Source organism: Megalobrama amblycephala, linkage group LG11 (assembly GCF_018812025.1).
Source record: "Megalobrama amblycephala isolate DHTTF-2021 linkage group LG11, ASM1881202v1, whole genome shotgun sequence".
NCBI lineage: Eukaryota > Metazoa > Chordata > Actinopteri > Cypriniformes > Xenocyprididae > Megalobrama > Megalobrama amblycephala.
Window position 1 is genome coordinate 39,262,626 of NC_063054.1, and position 14,392 is coordinate 39,277,017.

A 14,392-nucleotide genomic window follows, 5' to 3' on the forward strand; every position below is an offset into this window, starting at 1 on the left:
ATGGGCTGGCATATGCAAATATTGGGGGCGTACATATTAATGATCCTGACTGTTACGTAACAGTCGGTGTTATGTTGAGATTCGCCTGTTCTTCGGAGGTCTTTTAAACAAATGAGATTTACATAAGAAGGAGGAAACAATGGAGTTTGAAACTCACTGTATGTCATTTCCATGTACTGAACTCTTGTTATTCAACTATGCCAAGGTAAATTCAATTTTACATTCTAGGGCACCTTTAAAAAAAAAATCTATTTTTATAAAAACTCCTGTTAATTCCAGATAATTATTGGAATTAAGAGATTTAAAATTAGCTTATACAACCTTAATGAATGAGCAGAAGACATCACTTTGGCAAGCACATAACTTACAACAAATTGAGCCCAGCGTTAGTTCAGTCAGGCCACATATTAGGCATAGTGCTGCGACCAGCTGACACAGTCAGCTGTCAAATCGCTCCAATCACTACCATTCTCCTATTAGACACGGACATATATACGTGGCATTACTGCTCGGTAAGTATGCTCAAACTGCTCGCAACCCTCCCTCCCTCCCTCCCCATTATAAGCATGAGCATTTTACTGTGCACCTTGTCGTCTTCTTTTGTTTCAGATCACTAAGGCTTTCAAGTCCTGGCTGGCATGGACCTCACTGCTGAGAGACACTCATTCTCATACCCAAGCTACAGTATAGATGTCCCACTCCCATATCTACACGATTATCATGTTCGCTTTTAAAGACATTACTAAGTGTCTTAATTGTCTATGTATTTCCAAGCTGATGGTTCCAGGGGGTTAATGTTAAAGCTCTTGTATGTTCAATTAATTTTGGAGCAAGAACCCCCATCAGGAACCATACTGCCAAAGATAAATTGTGTTCAGTAAACTCAAGTAACTTGCCAAAGTAGTCCTGTCTGAACTATATCCGTACACATTCTATAAGTAAATTCTATTAAAAATTATCGGTAACACTTTACAATACTGGTGCACTAACATGCATTAATTCATGCTTAAAGGTGCAATATGTAATATTTTCTGTTTGCTAGAGGTCGCTATAGGCCTATTCAAAACAAAGGCGCAGCTTGATGATGCCAAGTTTGAGCGCAGAATCTTGGGACATGTGGTCTTCACCTCAACGGCCAGTAGAAAAGAATTGGGATAGGACTCTGGCAGAAATCATGTTCATGGATGCGATTATTAACGTTACTGTAGTATGAAGCAGAGCAGGACCAAGTGTTGTGGAGCTGAACGAGGACGCTGGAGCGATTGATCAACACACGCCTCACGAGCAGCGGGACTTTTATTATGTCACAGTCGCCGGCGCTGCTTCCGCTTTTCCGGTCATGAGTATGAGGTAACGCAGCTCTGTTTATCATATTAGATACATTTGAGAGTGTTGAAAATGATGTTATAACGTTACTTTGTGCGTTCGCTCGACGGGTGCTGTGAGACACTTGTTGCACACTGCAGTAAGATAGATCGATTTTACAATATCATATTAATAAATGCTGGATGGCTTGTGTTGATAAATGGCATGCAATTAATTTTAAAACGTATTGTATGATGGAGAAAATGCTGTATTACTAAAAATAAAGCTGCATCTGATTATGCTATGTTAGCTACTTGACAAAATAGTGTTTTTCTCTGAGGCATGGTAAAGCATGGCACTCACAAAAAATCAAGAAAATTAGATTTAAACAATAAGACTAAACGTGTTCAGCTATATAACAATGTTTATTTTCTGTCTATAAATATATCAAAACAGTTGTTCCCTTGTCTATTAAAACATATTAAAGCGTCTTTGGTGTTTCCATGGTTTCTACAAAATAAAACCAGAAACCGAGGCAGAACAAGGGTTAATGCCGTTATGACGCAATTGACAGGCGACTCCTCACACGTCCCCGAGCCTTGGCTAAAAAATTGCAATTTTCTCACAATTTACAAATAGTTGCAAACGTATGGTATAATGTAAGTATTCAAGTGAACAAAATATATAACACCGGCCTAGTGGTTTTTGAATATTTTACTGCAAAATTGCTAATGCACAAATAATCATGTGTTAATGTCTGACTCATGAAGAACTAAACCATTAATTAATAATTACTGCATCAGCAACTAATAAAGATTCTTTATGATTAATAGATTAAGTAATATATGAATTGATATTAATTGTGTCATATATTAATATACATTATGTATTTATATCATATTTTATTAACTAAAAGTGTAAGTTAATGTGTTAATTACCACAATGGGTTGAAGCCATGTACTGCAACTTCCAGTTGTCTGGTTGAATTAATCATTAACTAATGATTTGAAAATGTATCATTATGTTACGACTTTACTTGTTGAGGCACATGACTATTAACTAATTAAGTAATATGTAATTAATGGCTTTTGACAGTTGCACATGCAGTGAGTGTAATGTCAGAGAATGTGTTTGAAGGATGGGTAAGTTGGGCTGCACACAAATATCAGCTCACCAGAATCTGAACTACTGACCGCTGTTACACTGTGTTTAAACTGGATGCGACCATTATTGAGTCATGCCTCAACAGCTGTTTACACACGACACGACAGACCATCGCAAGTCCATTTGTCCTTCATAACAGAAGTGACATTTTGTTGTATTGCGTTGTGCCGCATCCAGTGTAGCATCACTATCACTGATTATAATGGGTTCGATTCTCTTTGTCTGGTCTTGACACAGTGTTACGAAATAGCAGTGCCCGACTGTATGTTCTCAGTGTTCCACCTCTGAATACTAGATCTCAAGCTTAACCTGACACATTCCTGTGCCATGAACAACAAGATTCTGAATGCAGCAGTTCATCTGGTACAGTGGAATCACAGTTGTAGATGGTTGGAAATTTAAATCCATGGCCTAGTGCAGATGTCAAAACTATAATGACATATTACTTAACAATTAGTCAATAGTCATGTGCCTCAACAAGTACAGTCATAACATAATGATACATTTGAAAATCATTAGTTAATGATTAATTCAACCAGACAACTGGAAGTTGCAGGGCATAGCTTCAAACCATTGTGGTAATTAATACATTAACTTCCACTATTAGTTAATAAAATATGTTATTAAGGAATTAATACATCATGAAACATTTAATTAATAGCAATTAATATATTACTTAATCTATTATTCATATTGACTCTTTATTAGTTGCTGTTGCAGTAATCATTAATTAATGGTTTAGTTCTTCATGAGTCAGATATTAAAACATGATTATCTGTGCATTAGTTTAGCATGAATTTGCATTTACACAGTTCTCTGCAGTATAGTTCACTCATGAAACTTTGCAGTACTTTGAGTATTAGGGGTCATGAACTGTTCTGTGAGGTCCACTTATAATGTTGGCATGATTTTGACATCAAAACCATCATAATTTAGAAGTGATATGCACTTCTAAACATTTTCTATCCTGTTTTTGACCCTCTCTTTCAAACACTCCATTTTAATAGGCTTGTTGCATTCAAGATGTAGAAGTAAATGCCCACTGCAATGGTTGGGTAACAGTTTTGTATATTAAAAAATTTTCAACATCCCCACCATTTGTTTTGAAAACTTCCGATGCTGAAAATTCTAAATTAAAAATAATAATAATAATAATAATTTCTTCACTTCAGAAGGAACCCAGTCATATGGATTTTTTTTTTTATGATGAATGGATGCGTTTTTTGGAGCTTTAAAATCTCAGGCACTATTTAATGCCTTCAAAAGCTGAAAAGCCAGGATATTATTTAATATAACTCTGATTATATTTCGCTGAAAGAATAAAGTCATATACACCATGGATAGCTTGAGGTTGAGTAAATTATGGGATAATTTTCATTTTTTAGTGAACTATTCTTTTAAGACACTATAGTGTATGTGTCAATCATCAATGCTGTTTTTTGAGGAAGTTGTTTTTTAAAACCTCAGCTGAATTAGCACCACTTGGAAGGAAGCTTTGGCCTTACTGCTCACAGTGCAGTATTTGAGCTGAATGTGGGGTCAAGTTCATTGCCTGTTGTGGTCTTAACCCATTGGTTTTCCTGTCCCATATGCATAATTCTAACTAACAAATAATGTGTGCTGGGCATTAATAATACAATGTTTAGTTCTATTTAGAAATTCTGTAGAAAGGAAAAGATAGTGTTTTGGTGGTTAAAGGGGTGGTTCATTGCGATTTCACTTTTTTAACTTTAGTTAGTGTGTAATGTTGCTGCTTGTGCATAAACAGTATCTGCAAAGTTCAATGCAAATGGAGATATTGTCTTTTAAACTTAATGCCTACAAAAATGACCAGTTTGGACTACAACGAGCTTCTTCCCAGGTTGGTGACATCATAAACCCTGCAAAACACACCCCCTGGATCACGCAACAAAGTGGGCGAGGCCATGTCATGCAGCATAATGAAAGCGGAAGAGTTGTGTACACCGGACGCAAGCGGTGCGGCGCGTCAAAAGATAGAACCCATTATAATCTGTGATATATTCTACACTGGATGCGGCACTGAAGAGCTTCCAGAATCTACACGAGTTCAATGCTGGATTTGCACAAAGGCTTTTACTGAAAGATAAAGCAGTTCCTACTTTAAAAGCAGAAGCTGCTGTTTATTGGCCCCTAAGTGTAAGTAGGTTTCATTGTTTGTACATGTCTTTTAAACGTATAGTTCTGTTGCTATGTTTTGGTTGCATCAAGGACGTAAACAAAGACCAACATTTTTTTGCTTCCAGTTAGCTAAATTCTATTGCATACTTCTCCAACAAACGGCAACAAACTTCTATGTTCACGGACAAACAGTTGTTCATGCTATAAATTAAACTCAACCTTTACAAAAATGCTACTACTCAATCATGTATTCGGCTACAGTAAAGCTTTAATCAGGATAAAACCATATATTGAAAGCTAACAAACATCTAAACACTTTGACACAAATACAAAATGAAATACCATTCATAAACGTCCTTTAAAAGCCATAATTGCAGAGGTTCTGCTTGACCCTCTTCATCTGGGTCTGATTTGGGCTCAATTTGATACAGCAATATAGATGCCATTATTTACATTTCCACTGAAGCACGTAACAACGGCTCTGGTAACAACGGATGGTAAGGGGCGTGGCGTTTCCGGACGCTTCAGCGAATCACGATACACTGGGCGAGCTAACCAATCTGAGCACATTGTGTATTGCAGAGGGAGCAGCTTCATACACCCAGGAAGTCAAACGAGCCGTTCATATGACAATAGAAACAGAGGTGTAGAATAAAAATAAAATGTATGAAAAATACAGCATTTTTCATATATATATTTCATATATATTAATCTATATTTCCCCCTCACCGCCAGAAAAACTCAAAGAATCACAAATATATAAGCGGCAGGTTTATTATGAAAAAAATATAAATGTTAAAAAAACTAAAAATTAGGAGAATCATGGAATTGTGAACAACTTACTGCCATTGTGTGAATAATATGTAATCATGTAATCCATAAAAAGTAACTGTAGTCTGATTACGAGTATTTTAAAAAGTAGTTTACTCTAATTACAAGTACTTGATTTTTGGAATCTGACTACATAATCCAGATTACATCCCGTTACTACCCAGCTCTGTATATATATTTAGGCATGGTTGTGTTTCCACTTTCTTTTATTATGCAATACATAGGCATTCATTTTATATGTTAAGCATGTTGTTTGTGCACTTAACCTCTTAAGCTCTGGGACCATTTTGGGGATTTTCGCCTGGTGATTTTGCCCACCCAAACTGAAAAGCTTCCCATACCCACATACAGTGCTCTAAATGCAAAATTTTGACCCATTTGCTGGGAAAACTAAAAGGAAATTCAATTCATGGTTACAAAGAGATTTATCTCTTAGGACGAACCCTTATTGCTAAAGCTGAGGGTATCTCAAGAATGACTTACCCTACTCTCTCCTTATACGTGGATAAATCTGTGCAGATATTGACGGAATGCTATTTGATTTTCTGTGAAAGCATAAGAGGCATTATGTTTAAAAGTCTGTGGCTATTAATAATTATGAATGTGGTGGTCTAAACTTTCTAGATTTTACTTCCTTAAATAATACTTTCAAGATAAACTGGTCAAAACAGTACTTAAACCCTTTCTTCCTAATCTTGTTTTTTCTAAGATTCTTATTGTTATGAAACAACAACATCACAAAATTGCCCCTTAAATTATCAAATTTTCATAAACAAGCACTTTTGGCCTGGCACCTTATTTATAAACACAATTTTAGTCCTCACCAGAACTTTAAATAATTGTGATATTCTTTATAAAAAAATTTCCCAGATTGGGTGAATAATAATTTTATGTTGGTCTCTCAATTAATCAATGATGATGGACACTTGTATTCATATTCAGAGTTCCCTTTCAGTCGGTCAAGTTCAACGTACGTCAGTAGTGACCGACGAATTGGGATATCGCTAGAGAGCCCTATCAGCTTCGAGTGAACTAAAACAGGCCAATGGAATTGGCGTGCGATATTTGCATAATGCGCACCGCCTCCGACAGGTGTATATAAATAGGAAGCAGATGCAATCGCACTCTGTCTTTCGCTTCGGAGCCAACAGTTGGTGTTTCCAGCTTTCAGACTTCACATAGTGAAACTAAACAAGCCGTAGAAGATTTCAGCGTCTTTTTGTGTTAGTGTGACGGCACAGCAGCGAGGTCGCGAGCTTCCCGAGGAGCCTGAGCATTTAAGCTCTCAACTGCTGTTATTACAGCAACTGAAATTTCCCATATAAAACACAGTTGTCTGTTGCGATTTGGGCCGGTTCCTCCGGTGTGTTTTGGGGAGTGGTGTACCTGAACACATCGCGTCACTCCCTGTGTGCTTCAGCACGAGAGAGCTGACTCTTCCCCCTTCTAAAAGAGCTTCACAGATGAACCCTGCGTCTTTTTCAAGATGTCATTTTGTCTGTGCGTTACTGAGTGCGGTCGTTCCCTGGTCCCTGCTGATGGGCACAATCGCTGCATCACGTGTTTGGGCGTTCAGCACGCTGAAGCAGCATTTGTGGATAGTTCATGTACTCACTGCGGGAACATGACTATCGCAGTGCTGAGATCGAGACTCTCATTCCTTGGTTCTCAGGGAGCTGGGGTCCCCTCCCCTATGCCCCGTTCGGCCGTTTTATTCCGGCTCCGGACGGAATGAGGATCACTGTCAGGGCTTCCCTGCCGAGCGCCGCTTTATTGATTTATAAAGCACTACTAAAACAACAGAGCGTTGACCAAAGTGCTGTACAATGAAGAAATTTTACATAAAATAAGACATAGCACCAAACAAACCTCTAAAACAGTACACACAAATTACACAAAATCTAAGGGTCTGGAAATGCACAAAAATAGTCTAAGTCTTTATTAATAATCAGTAAGCTCACTCAGTAATCATAATTTATTGAGCTGAGTTTTCGTAGCATTTACACTGTTTTGACCAGCAGGTGTCGCCAGCGCTTCGAAAATGAATCATTTTGCACAGGGCCGCTGCTGGCCAAATGGGTGCCCTGAGCAGAGTTGTATTGTCAAACAACAACAAGCCAGAGCTGAAATATTGTTTATATTTTTGTATGTACTAACTTGTTCTGTTTGTTAATTTTGCAATTAAAAAAAAAAAAAAAAAAAAAAAAAAAAAACAAGCCAGAGATACTTCTCTCTATTGATGTAGTTATATTATAATATTGTATGGTATATTGTGAATTTTAGTAGGAGGTTTAGCATTACATCCACTAGTGGTAAAGAAAAGAAAATAACTATGGTCTTCCATTAAGCCATCAGACCAAAAGGACTGGTGCTGGCGACACCTGCTGGTCAAAACAGTGTAAATGCTACGAAAACTCAGCTCAATAAATTATGATTACTGAGTGAGCTTACTGATTATTAATAAAGACTTAGACTATTTTTGTGCATTTCCAGACCCTTAGATTTTGTGTAATTTGTGTGTACTGTTTTAGAGGTTTGTTTGGTGCTATGTCTTATTTTATGTAGAATTTCTTCATTGTACAGCACTTTGGTCAACGCTCTGTTGTTTTAGTAGTGCTTTATAAATCAATAAACTCAAACTCAAAACTAATTTAAAAAGTGATTGACAAGTTTAAGGTGAAGTGTGTAAATTTTGTGCCACAAGAGGGACCAATGAGAGTTATGAAAACAATTCCAAATGCATTTCATGAACACTAATATAATATATAATAGTATATAATAGTACTTAATATAAATACCATGCTATTGTACTATAAAAAGTGCTACTATCACTTTTTATAGTACAATAGCATGGTATTTATACTAAGTACATGTAAATGTATTTGTAGTATAGTTAGCATAAAATAAATCTATTTTAAATACATTTTGGAAGAAACACTTTTCGCTTTATTCACTATTTAGTGGTGGATGTAGCCTAAAATGGACACCCAGAAATTACTCTCTCTCTCTCTCTCTATATATATATATATGTGTGTGTGTGTGTGTGTGTGAGTGTGTTCAGTACTCACTGCTGTGTGTGTGTGTGTGTGTGTTCAGTACTCACTGCTATGTATGTGTGTGTGTGTGTGTGTGTGTGAGAGAGAGAGAGAGAGAGAGGTTTGTGAGTTTTTATTAAAAAATGTCATACAGATCATTCCAACTTAAAGTGTTGTTTAGGGTTACGGTACCTTAATTGTGGTGTAGGAGGATGAATTGAACTTCACAAGTGCACCTGATGCCCGAAGGTGCGTGAAGATGACCTCATCTTCAATACCCAAAGGCACCAGGGCCTCGTCACGCCAAAGGGTAACCGCAAAGGTTTTTGACCCGCAGCAGAGGTCCAAGTCCAACACAGGAACTTCACACGTCTCCGATGTGGTCATTCTTATCACTTTCAACTGTAAATAAAAAGAAAAAAGCAAAATATGTAGAATATATGTAAGAGATAATTTATGGCTAGCTGTGCATCAAAGGTGCAGTATGTTATCCCTCAAAGTCTTTGCTGAACGAAATTACATAGAAATTTTAGGACCAGGACTGGAAAACAGTAAAAAAAAAAATATATATATATATATAAAATATACTCATGTTAATAATATGACCACCAAGGGTGACATATCCACCTGCGGTGAACAAATCATTTTCTTCCCCCGTCTTTCCCCCGGGGGAAGGAGGACATCCAGTGCTGCCTTCCTCTGCTCAGCAGTCAAAGTGAGGGGGCTCGTTTTAAAATTCTTTGCTCTGTGATCAATTACAAGGCAGTCCTTGCCATATTTTTTATTGATTGTGTAGTTTCTAATTAGGTAGGTCTTATCTTCTTGGAATTGTGGCTGTTCGTTATTAATTGGGGTGGTGTAATTTTTTTTCCCATCTGTAAGGGCTGCAAGACTTGTATTCCTTTTTTTATCTGATTTTATGATGCCATCAACCCTCTTGAAGGTGAGGCTACGGACAGTGGTCCGCAGCCCCACACAAAGGACTAAGTGGCTCTGTAGTGTATGGTGGTGTTCCTCTTGATGCCACTCTGTAATGAAAAAAAAAGTGGTCATATAAACATTCATTGTGTATCTATCTATCTATCTATCTATCTATCTATCTATCTATCTATCTATCTATCTATCTATCTATCTATCTATCTATCTATCTATCTGTCTGTCTGTCTATCTATAGTTATTCAATATAACATGAACTCATTAATCAGACTTAGTTGATTGTATTCACTGATTTTGATTAAATTTCTGTGTGTGAGCTTTCAAAACTCTTCAGCCTGCATAATTTAGCGTGAACGTAGACGCAAAAAAAAAAAAAAACTATATGCGGCTCCATAGATATATACACTAGATGTCGCCTTGGCTACGGCAGTTCATTGGAACGAATGCATCAATGGAGCCGCCATCTTGGAACAGGGGAGCCCCTCCTCTTTAATGCATCAGAGTCAATGTAGGCAAAGGTCTAACGGGAATAAAATCACCATAAATCGCCATGAATGCGATTTTCTAGGGGTTTTTTGGTTCGTTCCAACGGTCAGACATGTATTTATCATTGAGTCCAGAGAAAATGTAAGGTTTTGATATTAAGATAATCTACTTTTTAAAAATATAATGCATAGTGCTAGTAGGCCTAAGTTTATTAGCCACATTCTTCCACTTGAGTAAACTTTGAATGAACTATCGCTACTTACATATAATTATTAAAGAATAAAACAGAAAAACAACATGAAAATCACCACAGTGGTACTTGGGGAAATCTAGAACAAGAATCAGGTGGAGTTTGTAGAAAACAATTTGATTTCATATTTGTATTAATTTTTAAAATATGTCTGTAGCGAGTCTATGACTTTGACATATAATTATTAAAGAATAAAACAGTAAAACAACATGATAGTCACCACAGTGGTACTTAATTGGGAACATGTATAACAAGAATCAGGTGAAGTTTGCAGTAAACAGTTTCATTTTATTTATTTTTTATGAATTTGAAAATGAAGTTTTTTATTGGTTTTCTTTAAACAGAGCAAAACAAACCAGTACAAAATTAAATAGGTAAACTAGACTGTATACAAAATCAAACAAACAAAAACAAACAAGCAAACAAAAAAAATATGTAATGAATAATAATAATAATAATTATAGAAATGACATTTAAATGCACAACAGGATAAACAAATCACTTCAAGAGATGACTGATACTGGATCCAAATTTGAATTGACAATTTGAATAAATTTCTCCCACATGTCAACATCCATGTGATTTCCATTCACTTTAGCTAACATTTTTTCATATGATACATTCTCTATCATATATACAATCCACATATTAAGTGAAGGACATTGAATATCTTTCCAAAATCTAAGTATCAGTCGTACTGCTGTTATTTTTAATCTGAGAAATCTCAGATTTATCTCCTAAAAGACAAATCCTTGATGAAAATGGAAGGTCAAATCCCAGACATCTTCCAAGATATTTCAACACAATTTCCCAAAAAGGTTGAATCTTTGAACATTGCCAGAGAGCGTGAAAATATGTGCCAGTTTCTTGTTTACATTTCCAGCATTTATTATCTATCAGACATCCCATTCTGAAAAGTCGCACTGGAGTATAATAATACCTATGCAATACTTTATACTGGATAAATTTACCTCTTGCTTCCTTAATGTACCTTCCACTGTAGGATAGAATTCTGTTCCAAGTGTCCTTATCTATGTCACTATTAATGTCTCTTTGCCAGATCAATCTCAAGCTTTCACAGTTCTTATCATCAATCCTTAAGATGAGTTGTTAAAATTTAGATGATTTTTGAAGGGGTCTTGGTAGTTCACAAAATTTTTCTAAAACATTCTTTTCCTGCCCCATAGAAACCTTTGCCACCAGACAGTTTCTAATCTGTAAATATTTCCAGAAGTGATCCCTGCCTTCTAAATGAATTTTTTCTTTTAAATTTGTATAAGATAAAAGCTTATCATCACTAAATAAATCCTTTAGAGTACGTATTCCATTTCTAAACCATTGTCCCCAGAACAGGGGCTGTTTCCCAACCTTAACATAAGGATTATTCCATATTGAAGAGTAATGCTGACACATGTGAGAAATCTTACATTTTCTGTGAACGGTTACCCAAACCTCTTTAGAATGAAGCAATATTGGATTGGCCATATGATGCCGTAAGTTCCCCTCTGAGTTTTGTGAAAAAGCCTCTATTGGCCGAAAAGGGTGAGTAAGTTGTCATTCTATTAACACCCAATCTAAATCTAAATCATCTTCCCCCCAGTGTCTAGTGAGCTTAGACATTTCAAATGCTATTCTATAGAGCTCTACATTTGGTAATGCTAATCCCCCTCTATCTCTAGGCAAACATAATTTATTAACGCCAATCCTGGGTCTTTTACCTTCCCACAAAAAATTCTTAATCATAGCATTGTATCGCTTATATATCTGATGAGGCATAGTAACAGGGACCATCCCGGATATGTAATTAAACTGTGGTGCTATCGTCATCTTTATTATATTAATCTTTCCCCACAAAGTTAACATAATTTTCTTCCAACTATCTAATTTTATTTGTATTTTCTGCAACAAAGGGGTCATATTCAAATTCAGTATGTTCTCTAAATTAGGGCTTAGGTGGATACCTAAATATCTAATTCCTTTGTGCATCCATTTAAACTTAAATGCGCTGACTGAGGAAGAAAAACACACTGCTGATACTGGCATAGCCTCTGACTTGTGCTTATTGATCTTATATCCTGAAAATTTCGAATAAGATTCAATCATATTAAGGAGTACTGGTAAGGAACATACAGGGTCTTTGACTATGAGCAGTATGTCATCGGCATATAATAGTAATTTATGTTGTCTTTTCCCTGCAAATACACCTTTAACTCTTGGTTCCTCTCTAATCATTGAAGCAAGCGGTTCCAAAACTAATATAAAAAGTAGTGGACTAAGAGGACAGCCTTGGCGGGTAGACCTAGACAGATTAAAAAAGGATGACATTGTTCCATTAGTTATTACAGCTGCTTTAGGATTGGAGTAAAGAATTTTAACCCACTTCACAAACCCTGAACCAAAACCATATTTTCCTAATACCGCGAAAAGAAACCCCCACTCCACCCTATCAAAAGCCTTTTCGGCATCAAGCGATATTGCTGCAATGGGATCTAGATTAGAATGATTCATCCACATGAGATGTAATAGCCTTCTCATATTGTCAGACGAAGATCTATTTTTAATAAAGCCTACCTGATCTCTGTGTATAATTTTAGGTAAAATACTTTCTAATCGTGAGGCTAATAATCTTGTTAACACTTTACAATCTACATTTAATAAACTTATGGGACGGTAATTAGCAGGATCTATCGTATCTCTATCCGGTTTTGGTATGAGTGATATTAAGGCTTCATTAAAACTGTCGGGCAACATGTCATTCTCAAGTCCTTCTGCATATACCTCAGTTAATATTGGGGTCAACTCGTTAACAAATTTCTTATAATATTCTACAGGAAATCCGTCAGAACCTGGTGATTTTCCAGGTTTCAAAGACATTATAATCTTTCTGACCTCCTCTTGTGCTATAGGTCCATCTATTGAGGTTCGTTCGTCAGGGGTTAAAGTGGGCAAAGTAACATTAGCTAGGAAGTCATTTAACTCCTTCTGACTGTAAATGGTTTCTGATGTGTACAGTTTTGAATAGTACTGGTTGAAAACCCTATTAATTTCTTTGTTGGAGGTGAGAACCTTATTGCCTTCCTTAATTGCAGGTATAACATGACATGCATCATGTTGCTTTATTTGTCTAGCAAGGAGTTTCCCAGCTTTTTCCCCACTCTCATAATACTTAGTCTTCAATCTAAATAATGCATATTCTGCTTTTTTATTAAAGAATTCATGGAGATCAAACTTCAATTGACAAAGCTGTTTAAATTTCAAATCTGTAAAATGATGCACCAAGTCCTTTTCCAGATCACATTTTTTATGAATTTGAAAAATATTTCTACCGACACTTAACACCTAACATGCAACCTCATGTAGAGTTATGCTTAAAATACATTTTAAGCATAGATGGCGTGACCGCATACAGGTCGCGGAGCAGGCGGGTATAGCCGTAGCAAGTCGACTGACAGGCGCGTTTATCCGTGGCAGGTCGAGTGACAGCTGCCACTAGCGGTGACAGGTCAAGTGATGGTCTCAGTGGCAGCTGCCCCTGCAACGCAAAGATTTTACCCCTATTACGGTTTTCCTAACTGTCAAAGACTAATGGGTAACTATCATGGATTAGCTGCGGTCGTTAACCAAGGACTGAAACAAACCAACGTAACCAGAAATATAATGTCTGTCTGGTTTTTAGATTTCTTTCGTTTGAACATCCATACGCTGCACAAAAGTCCGCCATCGTCCATGAATTCAAAGTACAGGCGAAGATAGCAGCGTTACCTAGCTACTACCTATGACAAGACCCCTGTTCCAAGATGGCGGCGGTTTTGACGCATGCTTAGAACCCCAAGGCGACATCTAGTGTATATATCTATGATGCGGCGCTCTGTGCGCGCTTTGGGTGTACGCACAGAGTAACAGTGTGCGAGTTCTCGCGAAATGGTTTAAATTATCTGACGTTACACACATATAACGGTATTAACGCAAAACTGTACATTAAATGTACACACACATATTAAATATATACATAATAATAATAATAAACACACACACATATACATTATATATATATATATATATATATATATATATATATATATATATATATAACGGAATTAACTAACATTAATGACATCGTTTATACAGTAAATATAAGTCTGAGGTATGTTTGCTGGAAAACAAAATTTTTTTTTTGACCAATTGGCTATAGAAAAATACGGGAAAGCGGATGTTATTTATTTTTTTATGCTAACATAACAGCCGC